Here is an 8,669-nt window from a genome sequence, read left to right on the forward strand (position 1 = left end):
CATGATTTATATATAAAAATGCATTGAATTTATGAGCATTGATCTTTTAACCTGCTAGTTTACTGAATTCATTTATGAGTTCTAAAAGTTTTCTGGTGGAATTTCCAGGTTCCTCTAAATATACAATCATGTCATCAGTGAACAGGGATAGTTTGAGTTCTTATTTTCCAATTCATATCCCTTTAATTTCTTTGGTTTGTCTAATTGCTCTGGCTAGAGTCTCAAGGATGATGTTCAATAGAAGTGGTGAAAGAGGGCATCCCTGCCTTGTTCCAGTTTTTAGGGGGAATGCTTTCAGTTTTTCACCATTTAGAATGTTATTGGCCATGGGCTTAGCATAGATGGCCTTTACAATGTTTAGGAATGTTCCCACTACCCAATTTTTTCTAGTGTTTTGAGCATGAAGCGATGCTGTATTTTATCGAATGTTTTTTCTGCATCTATTGAAATAATCATGTGATTCTTGACTTTAAGTCTATTGATATGGTGAATGACATTTATTGATTTCTGAATGTTGAAGCAACCTTGCATCCCTGGGATAAAACCCACTTGATCGTGGTTCACTATCTTTTAGTATATTTTTGGATGCGATTTGCTAAAATTTTGTTGAGAATTTTTGTGTTGATGTTCATTAAGGATATTGGTCTGAACTTTTCTTTCCTCGATGTGTCTCTGTCTGGTTTGGGTATCAGGGTGATATTGGCTTCGTAGAATGAGTTTGGGAGGGCTCCCTTCTCTTCTATTTCATGGAATACTTTGAGGAGTATTGGAATGAGCTCTTCTTTAAAGGTATTGTAGAACTCGGCTGAGAACCCATCTGGTCCCGAACTTTTCTTTGTTGGTAGGCTTTTGATGACCTCTTTTATTTCATTGCTTGAAATTGATTTATTTAAGTTTTGTATGTCCTCCTCTTTCAGTTTAGGTAATTCATATGTCTCTAGAAACTTGTTGATGTCTTTGAGGTTTTCTGTTTTGTTGGAGTATAGATTTTCAAAATAGCTTCTAATTATGTTTTGTATTTCACTGGTGTCTGTTTTGATATTTCCTTTTTCATTCCAAATTTTAGTAATTTGAGTTTTCTCCCTCTTTCTCTTTGTTAGTGTGGCTAAGGGTTAATCAATTTTGTTTATACTTTGAAAGAACCAACTATTTCTTTTGTTAATTTTTCTGATCATTTCTTTTGTTTCAATTTTGTTGATTTTGGCTCTGAATTTAACTATTTCCTGTCTTCTACGACTTTTGGTGTTGGTCTGCTCTTCTTTTTCTGGGACTTTGAGCTGTAGTTTTAAGTCATTTTTTGTTGATTTCTACTTCTTTTGTTGAATGCACCCCATGAAATAAATCTTCCTCTAAGTACTACTTTCATAGTGTCCCAGAGATTTTGATATGATGTTTGTTTGTTCTCGTTTACTTCTAATAATTTTTTTATTTCCCTCCTGTTGTCTTCTGTTATCCATTCATCATACAATAGCATATTATTTAATCTCCAGGTATTGGAGAAGTTTCTGTTTTTTATTCTGTCATTTATTTCTAATTTCAATCCATTATGATCCCATAGAATACAAGGTAGTATCTGTATCTTCTTGTATTTGCTAACAGTAGCTTTGTGGTGTAAAATATGGTCTATTTTAGAGAAAGATCCATGTGCTGCTGAGAAGAAAGTGCATTCGTTCTTAGTTGAATGGTATATTCTATATATGTTGGTTAAGTCTAAATTGTTGATTGTGTTATTGAGATCTATGTTTTCTTTATTTATATTTTGTTTGGAGGATCTATCCAGTGGTGAGAGAGGTGTGCTAAAATCACCTAGTATTATTGTGTTGTGGTCTATTTGATTTCTGGAATTGAGAAGGATTTGTTTGATGTACACGATGAGCCAGTGTTCAGCGTATAAATATTTATGATTGTTATGTCTTACTGATTTATGCTTCCCTTAAGCAGCATGTAATGTCCTTCTTTATCCCTTCTGACTAGTTTTGGCTTGAAGTTCACATTATCTGAAATGAGGATGGCTACTCCAGTTTTTTTTGCTGTGTCTGTGTGCATGGTATGTTTTCCCATCCTTTCACCTTTAGTTTATGGATGTCTCTTTCTATGAGATGAGTCTCTTGCAGGCAGCATATTGTTGGATTTTTCTTTTTAATCCAATCTGCCAGTCTATGTCTTTTGATTGATGAATTCAGGCCATTAACATTCAGGGTTATTTTTGTTATATGATTTGTATTCACAGTCATGTGACTCATTTTTATTTTTTGACAAGATTTGGTTTCTCCTTTATTTGGCTATTCCTTTAGGCTAGTTCCTCCCATTGCTGATTTGCATCATTGTGTTTCATCTCTTCCTCATGGAATATTTTGCTGAGAATGTTCTGTAATGGCTCTCTTTTTGTAAATTCCTTTAGCTTTTGTTTATCATGGAAGGATCTTATTTCATTGTCAAATCTGTAAGTAAGTTTTGCTGGGTATAAGATTCTTGGTTGGCATCCATTTTCTTTCAGGACTTGGTAAATGTTGTTCCAGACCCTTCTAGCTTTTAGGGTCTGGATTGAAAAATCTGCTGATATCCGTATTGGTTTCCCCCTGAATGTAATTTTATTCTTTTCTCTTGTGGCCTTTAAAATTCTGTCTTTATTTTGTATGTTAGGTATTTTCATAATAATGTGCCTTGGTGTGGGTCTGCTGTAAATTTGTATATTTGGAGTCCTATAAGCCTCTTGTACTTGGTTTTCCATTTCATTCTTCAGATTTGGGAAATTTTTTGATATTATTTTAATGAATAGATTGTTCATTCCTTTGGTTTGTTTTTCTAAGCCTTCCTTAATCCCAATAATTCTTAAATTTGACCTTTTCTTGATATCCCATAATTCTTGTAGATTGCGTTCATGATTTCTTACCATATTCTGTTTGTTCAACTTTGTTTTCAAGGTTAAATATTTTGTCTTCAGTGTCTGAGGTTCTGTCTTTCAGGTGTTCTATCCTATTGTTTATGAATTCCATGGAGTTTTTAACTTAGTTTATTCTTTCCTTCATTTCAAGGATTTCTGGTTTTTTTTTTTTTTTGGTATCTCTAACTCTTTATTGAAATGATCTCTTGCTTCCCGTATTTGCTCTTTTAACTGTTGATTGGTGCGATCATTTAATGCCTGCATTTGCTCTTTCATGTCCTCCTTCAATGCCTGCATTTGCTCTTTCATCTCCTTGTTTGCTTCCCTCAATGTTTTAATTATGTACATTCTGAACTCCCTTTCTGACATTTCTTCTGCTGTGCTGTCATTGGATTTAATTCATATAGTATCTAGGTTTGTTTGGGACATTTTCTTCCCTTGTTTTCTCATATTTTTCAGATATCAGTGAGACTCTGAAATATTGCAGTTTTCCTCTGTTGACTTATAGTGTCCCTGTAGATTTCCAGTATATCACCTACCAGCCTTCAGTAGCCTGAAGTCTTGGAGGAACTTGAAAATGCAGTGCTTCTGAAGAAAGCTGCCCCGAGCCCACTACTGGTTCCAGGGCTTGGAGCTGGCTCTGTGCGGAAAGGCTCTCACTAGTTGGCTTGCTCTGTGAAGCTGGCCATGTGGGAGGAACCCACCACTGGAGTGAGCAGGGCTACCTGGGGAAGTCTCTAGCAGCCCTGCCCTGCTCTGATAAGCTGTCCTTATCCGGGCCTGCCGCTCAGGCAGAGCTTCACCCAGTGGGGCAGACTCACCCCGTGGCTCTATTTTAGTCTGAATCTCTCAATGCCTCCCCTTCTTGAATCCTGGGTTCTGGAGCGACTGGAGATGCAGTCACCCTCTAGTCCACCATCTTGGATTGCCCCGTGGAAAGAGCCTGTGGCCAGATGGGGCAGGGTCAACTGGAGAAATGTCTGGCTGCCCTGCCCTGGTCCCAGAGGCTGCCTGCAGGTCAGAGCTCTCTGCTGGCTCAGGGACTTGTGGCTGGTCTGTGTAGAAAGGCTCTCACTGGGCTGTCTGCTCCAAGAAGCTATCCTTGAAAGGTGCCTCCTGCTGGAGGGAGCTTAGCTGCTTGGGGATGTCCCTGGCTACCCCGTCCTGGTCCCTGAAGCTTCCCAAGGGCTGGAGCTCGCCACACTGGCTCCCGGACTTGGAGCTGGTTCTGTGCAGAAAGGCTTTCACTTGGGGGCCTGCTCAGAGAAGCTGGAGAAGCTGGCCATGTGGGAGGAGCCCACCGCTGGAGTGAACAGGGCTACCTGGGGAATACTCTAGCTGCCCTGCCTTGCTCTGATAAGCTGCCCCTATTCAGGCCTGCCACCCAGGCCGAGCTTCACCAGGTGGGGTAGACTCTCCCCGTGTCTTTATTTTAGTCCGAGTCTCTCAATGCCTCCCCTTCTTGAATCCTGGGTTCTGGAGCAACTGGAGATGCAGTCACCTTCTAGTCCGCCATCTTGGATTGCCCCATGGAAGGAGCCTGTTGCCGGAGGGGGCAGTGCCGCCTGGAGAAGTCTCTGGCTGCCCTACCCTTATCCCAGAGGCTGCCTGCAGGTTGGAGCTCTCTGCTGGCTCCGGGACTTGTGGCTGGCTCTGTGCAGAAAGGCTCTCATTGGGTGGTCTGCTCCGAGAAGATAGTCTTGAAAGGTGCCTCCTGCTGGAGGGAGCCAGGCTGCTTGGGGAAGTCCCTGGCTGCCCCGTCCTGGTCCCTGAAGCTGCCTGCTGGCCGGACTATCTGAGTTTCTTTATGGGAGGCTTGGGCGGGGTTGTTCCCAATGACTCAGGCTTTGCTGATGGCAGTGTCCCTTCCTGGGTCTCTCCAAAGCAGTTGCAAGAGTGAACTTCTGGGCTTGAATGCTGGTGTCAAAGCCCTGCATGTAGGTACCATTCTCTGAATGATTAATTAAAAAACTCTGGGGAAAGGCATCTGTTCTGAGCAGGTCCTCAGGCAGGGGTCTCAGGTACACTGGGGCTCAGGTGCCTGAATGCCCTCAGATCAGCATGAACCCAACAAAGGAAGACTGGATATTTAGGTCTGTGGGCAGGATGCTTGCAATTCCTGCAGAAAAGCAAGACCAGGTGATATGGACAATGATCCACTGTAGCATGTAAGGAGGTAGGATGTCCTGAGTCTCAGTCATGCATTAGAGCAGGCAACAAAGCTGCATGTAACTGGAGCATTCATCACATATTATGCATCAAGATATTATTCTTTCAGTTGCCTTTCATTCAATACCTGATAAAAACATTACTTATTCCCTCAGAACTAGGACAAAAATGTCCTCACAACCTTGCAAGAGATCTGATCTTGACCTGATCTGTCCACCTTCGCAGGAAGGACTGGGGGACCCAGGGCATGGAACCTCCAGGGCCACATGCCACCAGGACTTTGGGATACATGTTCTTGGCATTGTGACATCCGAGAAGGGAGTTAGGAGGTTAGTGCCAGTGTTCATCAATCTAGTTGTTCCAACAAGCTGGCCACAGTGAGGCCACAGCAGGAGTGGGCTGTTAGAAATACTGAGGTTTCACAAGAAATCAGACATGTCTCAGAATATCTCTGCAAGGCAAACTTTACTTCTGCAGAAGGGTGTGCTATAGAACAAAGTCTGGATAGAAAGCACACTTGGGCGGGCAGTTCACCTGTTTTTATCCCTAGTGCAGCACTGCTCCTTGCTCTGAGAGGAGGTGGGGTTGTAATCTACATGATTGGCTAGTTTTAAAATTGGGGAGGGAAAAGAGAAGCACTATAGTTAAAATGGCTATGATTGGATACTGGCTGGCAAGCTCAGAATTGCTATTAGTGGATACGAATTTAACTTTGAAAGAAAAGAGAACTTCAATCTTCGAGGGTGAACATCTTAATTTCCAGGAATGGAAAGAGTTGCCACATCATGCTGAGACCCTTCCCATGACCATACCCTACTGGAAACTCAGAGCCCACCTCCTGCATATGTATTCTTCTCTATTCCTGCTTTGTCCCCATCAGGATTCATCACCATGTATCATGCTATATACCTTTCTAAGCATCACAATAGAATCTAAAGTAGAATTTAAACTTTTGAAGAACAAGGAAGGTTGCTTTGCTTTCCACTGTTCCTAGATCTTAGAATTGTGCCTACTCACAAGGTATGCTACCATTTATTAAAAGGAATGAAGAAAAGAAATCACTCAGCCAGAGACGCTAACAGGAATCAGACACTCAGAAGGAAGCAGTAGAGCATAGCAGGCCAGCCCACACCTTGCTTCAAGGCTCCCCATCCTCCCCAGTGCTCTGAATGAGCACCCGCATTCTCCAGGCCTGCCAACTGGGCTCATGCCCCTTGAAAACCCCCACTCTTGTTCCCCCACACTGTCCTTCCTCTGGGCCTCAACAGACTAGGCTTCCTTCTCCCCAGGCATTGGCACATAATGTCCCTGAGACCTCCTGGATCTCATTCCTAACTTCAATACCCTTCTCAAAAGGGAAATCTTTGGCCTGCTCTCAAATGGTGACACGATCAGCTAGAAAATCACAAAGTAAATGGTGGCCATGGAACTTCTTTGTTGTTGTTGTTGTTTAATTTGTTTCACTTTTAAGAAGTAAAATGGGAACTAAATAGCAGCACATATCCCACTGGTTAGGTCAGGGTTGTTCTGTGAAGCTTCTTGGTTTTTTTGGCATGCATCTGTGCTAGTAGGCCATTGTGAGCATTGGATGCCACTGAAAACATGCTTCCTGTGGTGAACCCATGTCCCAAACCTCTGCAAGTTGTTGTTCTGAAGTCCTGGTCTTTTCCTTGAAACATTTGTTGCAGTTCTGCTTCTGCACATTTGCTTTTGTTTTCTGTATCTCTCTCATCTCTGTCAGTTATTGTGGCTGTGTTTTGGAGGTCATTTCCCAGGTTGAGCCCAGGTCTGCAGGCAGTATGAGCCTGGTGTCTGCCAATCTGGCAGACTCAATTTCTACTGGCACCATTCTCCACCAGCACCAGCACGGTGGCTACCATGTTCTGCTGCATGGTTACTATGTACCTCATGCTACCCAGGCTGCCACTGAGTCTGTTGCCCCACTTGGCTGCCAACACTATGGATACTTGGGGAGCTGGGCAGATCCTTGCAGCCAGGATTCCCCACATGACCGCTGCAAGCCAAGGTAGATGGACTTCACAGTGGGTGGCCTCAGAAGCACTGGAGGTTACCTACCTATTAACCACATATATAGTCATCCATCAGTCCAGCAGCTCAAAGCTGTGGTCTCCACTTGCCTCCCCTTCCCTATTCCCAGACTCTGGCTCTTCCACCTGGACCCTGTTTTCTGCAACTGTTTATAGAAGTGTGAATTTATTTGCTTCTAGGATGCTGTGGATTTGTGGGTACAAATCCTACTAAATTAGCTGGCCTGACCCTGGGCTCACGTGCCAGGCTCCATGACCTCTCAGACAGACACTTCAGAGGGTAGTGCTGGATCTTCCTTTCCACGGACATCAGACAACACTTCAAGGATGGACAGTGTGGGTGAGTGTTGGGAGAAATCTTAGATCTTGGCTCAAAGCAGTTAATGTCTCAAGTGTGTAAACTTGCAGAGAGGAGCATGATTGGATACAGGCTGGGAAGCTCTGTACCACCTAGGAATGTAAACAACTGCCCCCAAATTGACCTAGTGTTACCAAGGGAACCTGTATAGGGGCCTGGTGGTTTGATCCCCCGTGGCACACTGTGATTGGGCAAAAAGGCTGTAAAATGTATGGTTATTCCTGCAATAAATGAGTTTGCAGGCTGCTCCCCACAAACCTGCTTCCACCCAACTCCGGGAGTCTGGGGGTCTTGATTCTGTGGCCCTTACCTGTGCCTGAGCTAGCCTGGCACCCCTACAGGTGAGGACTTGTTGGAATAAATGAATGGTGAATTCACCTACACTTGAAGATTGATTGGGCTCCTTGTGCAAACACAGAAGACTGAGGTTGTGCATTGTTGGTCCCAGGAGCAATCGGGAGGGATGAGCAGTAGGAACAGGGCTGGGACAAGTTCTACTCCATGATCTATGTTCCAGGAAGTTCATACCACACTTCCATAGCCTTGGGCAGGGAGGTGGGGTGGGTGGAGAGAGGTCTTCCTTGAGAAAGCCTGAGTTCTGGAGACCATAGAAAAACCATGGAGAAAGAAAGGCCTGTGCTGTGAACAGAGCAGGTAGGCTATTTAGCCTGCTTCTATGACACAATAGGAAACTGAGACCTAGAGCAAGGGGAAGCTTAGTGGCCTTTCATTTCTGCAGTGGCAGCAAGTGAAGACTATAAGGTCACCCCCCCTTAGGTGCCAACATGGTGCTGGCTGAGCTTCTCTTCCTGATTTTACTCCTCATAACTTCTTCCTGCCGGCATGAACTCATACCCAATCAGTGTTCGACACCCCACCTAGATCCCTAGCAACAAGGCTCACCCACTCAACCATCACCCCGTTCCCCAGTAACAAGGCTCTCCCAATCAACTCTCACCCCATTTCATGCCTCAACCAATCAGCCTCTTCCCGGCCCTATATAAGTGTGTGCATTTTAAAAATAAAATGGAACTTCTCCCGTGATTAGCTTTGGACTGTGGCTCCATGCACTTCTTTCATTGGTGCCAAAACCCGGGAGGGGAAACTCCTCAAATATTGAGGACCCCCTCCATCCACCCAGCCAAAGCTTCTTGCCCTTGTCCGCCTTCTTGAGCACTGGCTACCCTGCAACCACCACTGGCCAATTTCT

At 44.0% G+C, this 8,669-nt stretch overlaps 1 pseudogene; it reads right to left on the bottom strand.

The window, feature by feature from the left end:
* Positions 1-7,062, bottom strand: part of LOC124975559 (proline-rich nuclear receptor coactivator 1-like) — a 53,665-nt pseudogene extending 46,603 nt beyond the window's left edge.
* Between the last annotated feature and the right edge of the window lie 1,607 nt (positions 7,063-8,669).

The sequence above is a fragment of the Sciurus carolinensis genome, unplaced genomic scaffold (assembly GCF_902686445.1).
Source record: "Sciurus carolinensis unplaced genomic scaffold, mSciCar1.2, whole genome shotgun sequence".
NCBI lineage: Eukaryota > Metazoa > Chordata > Mammalia > Rodentia > Sciuridae > Sciurus > Sciurus carolinensis.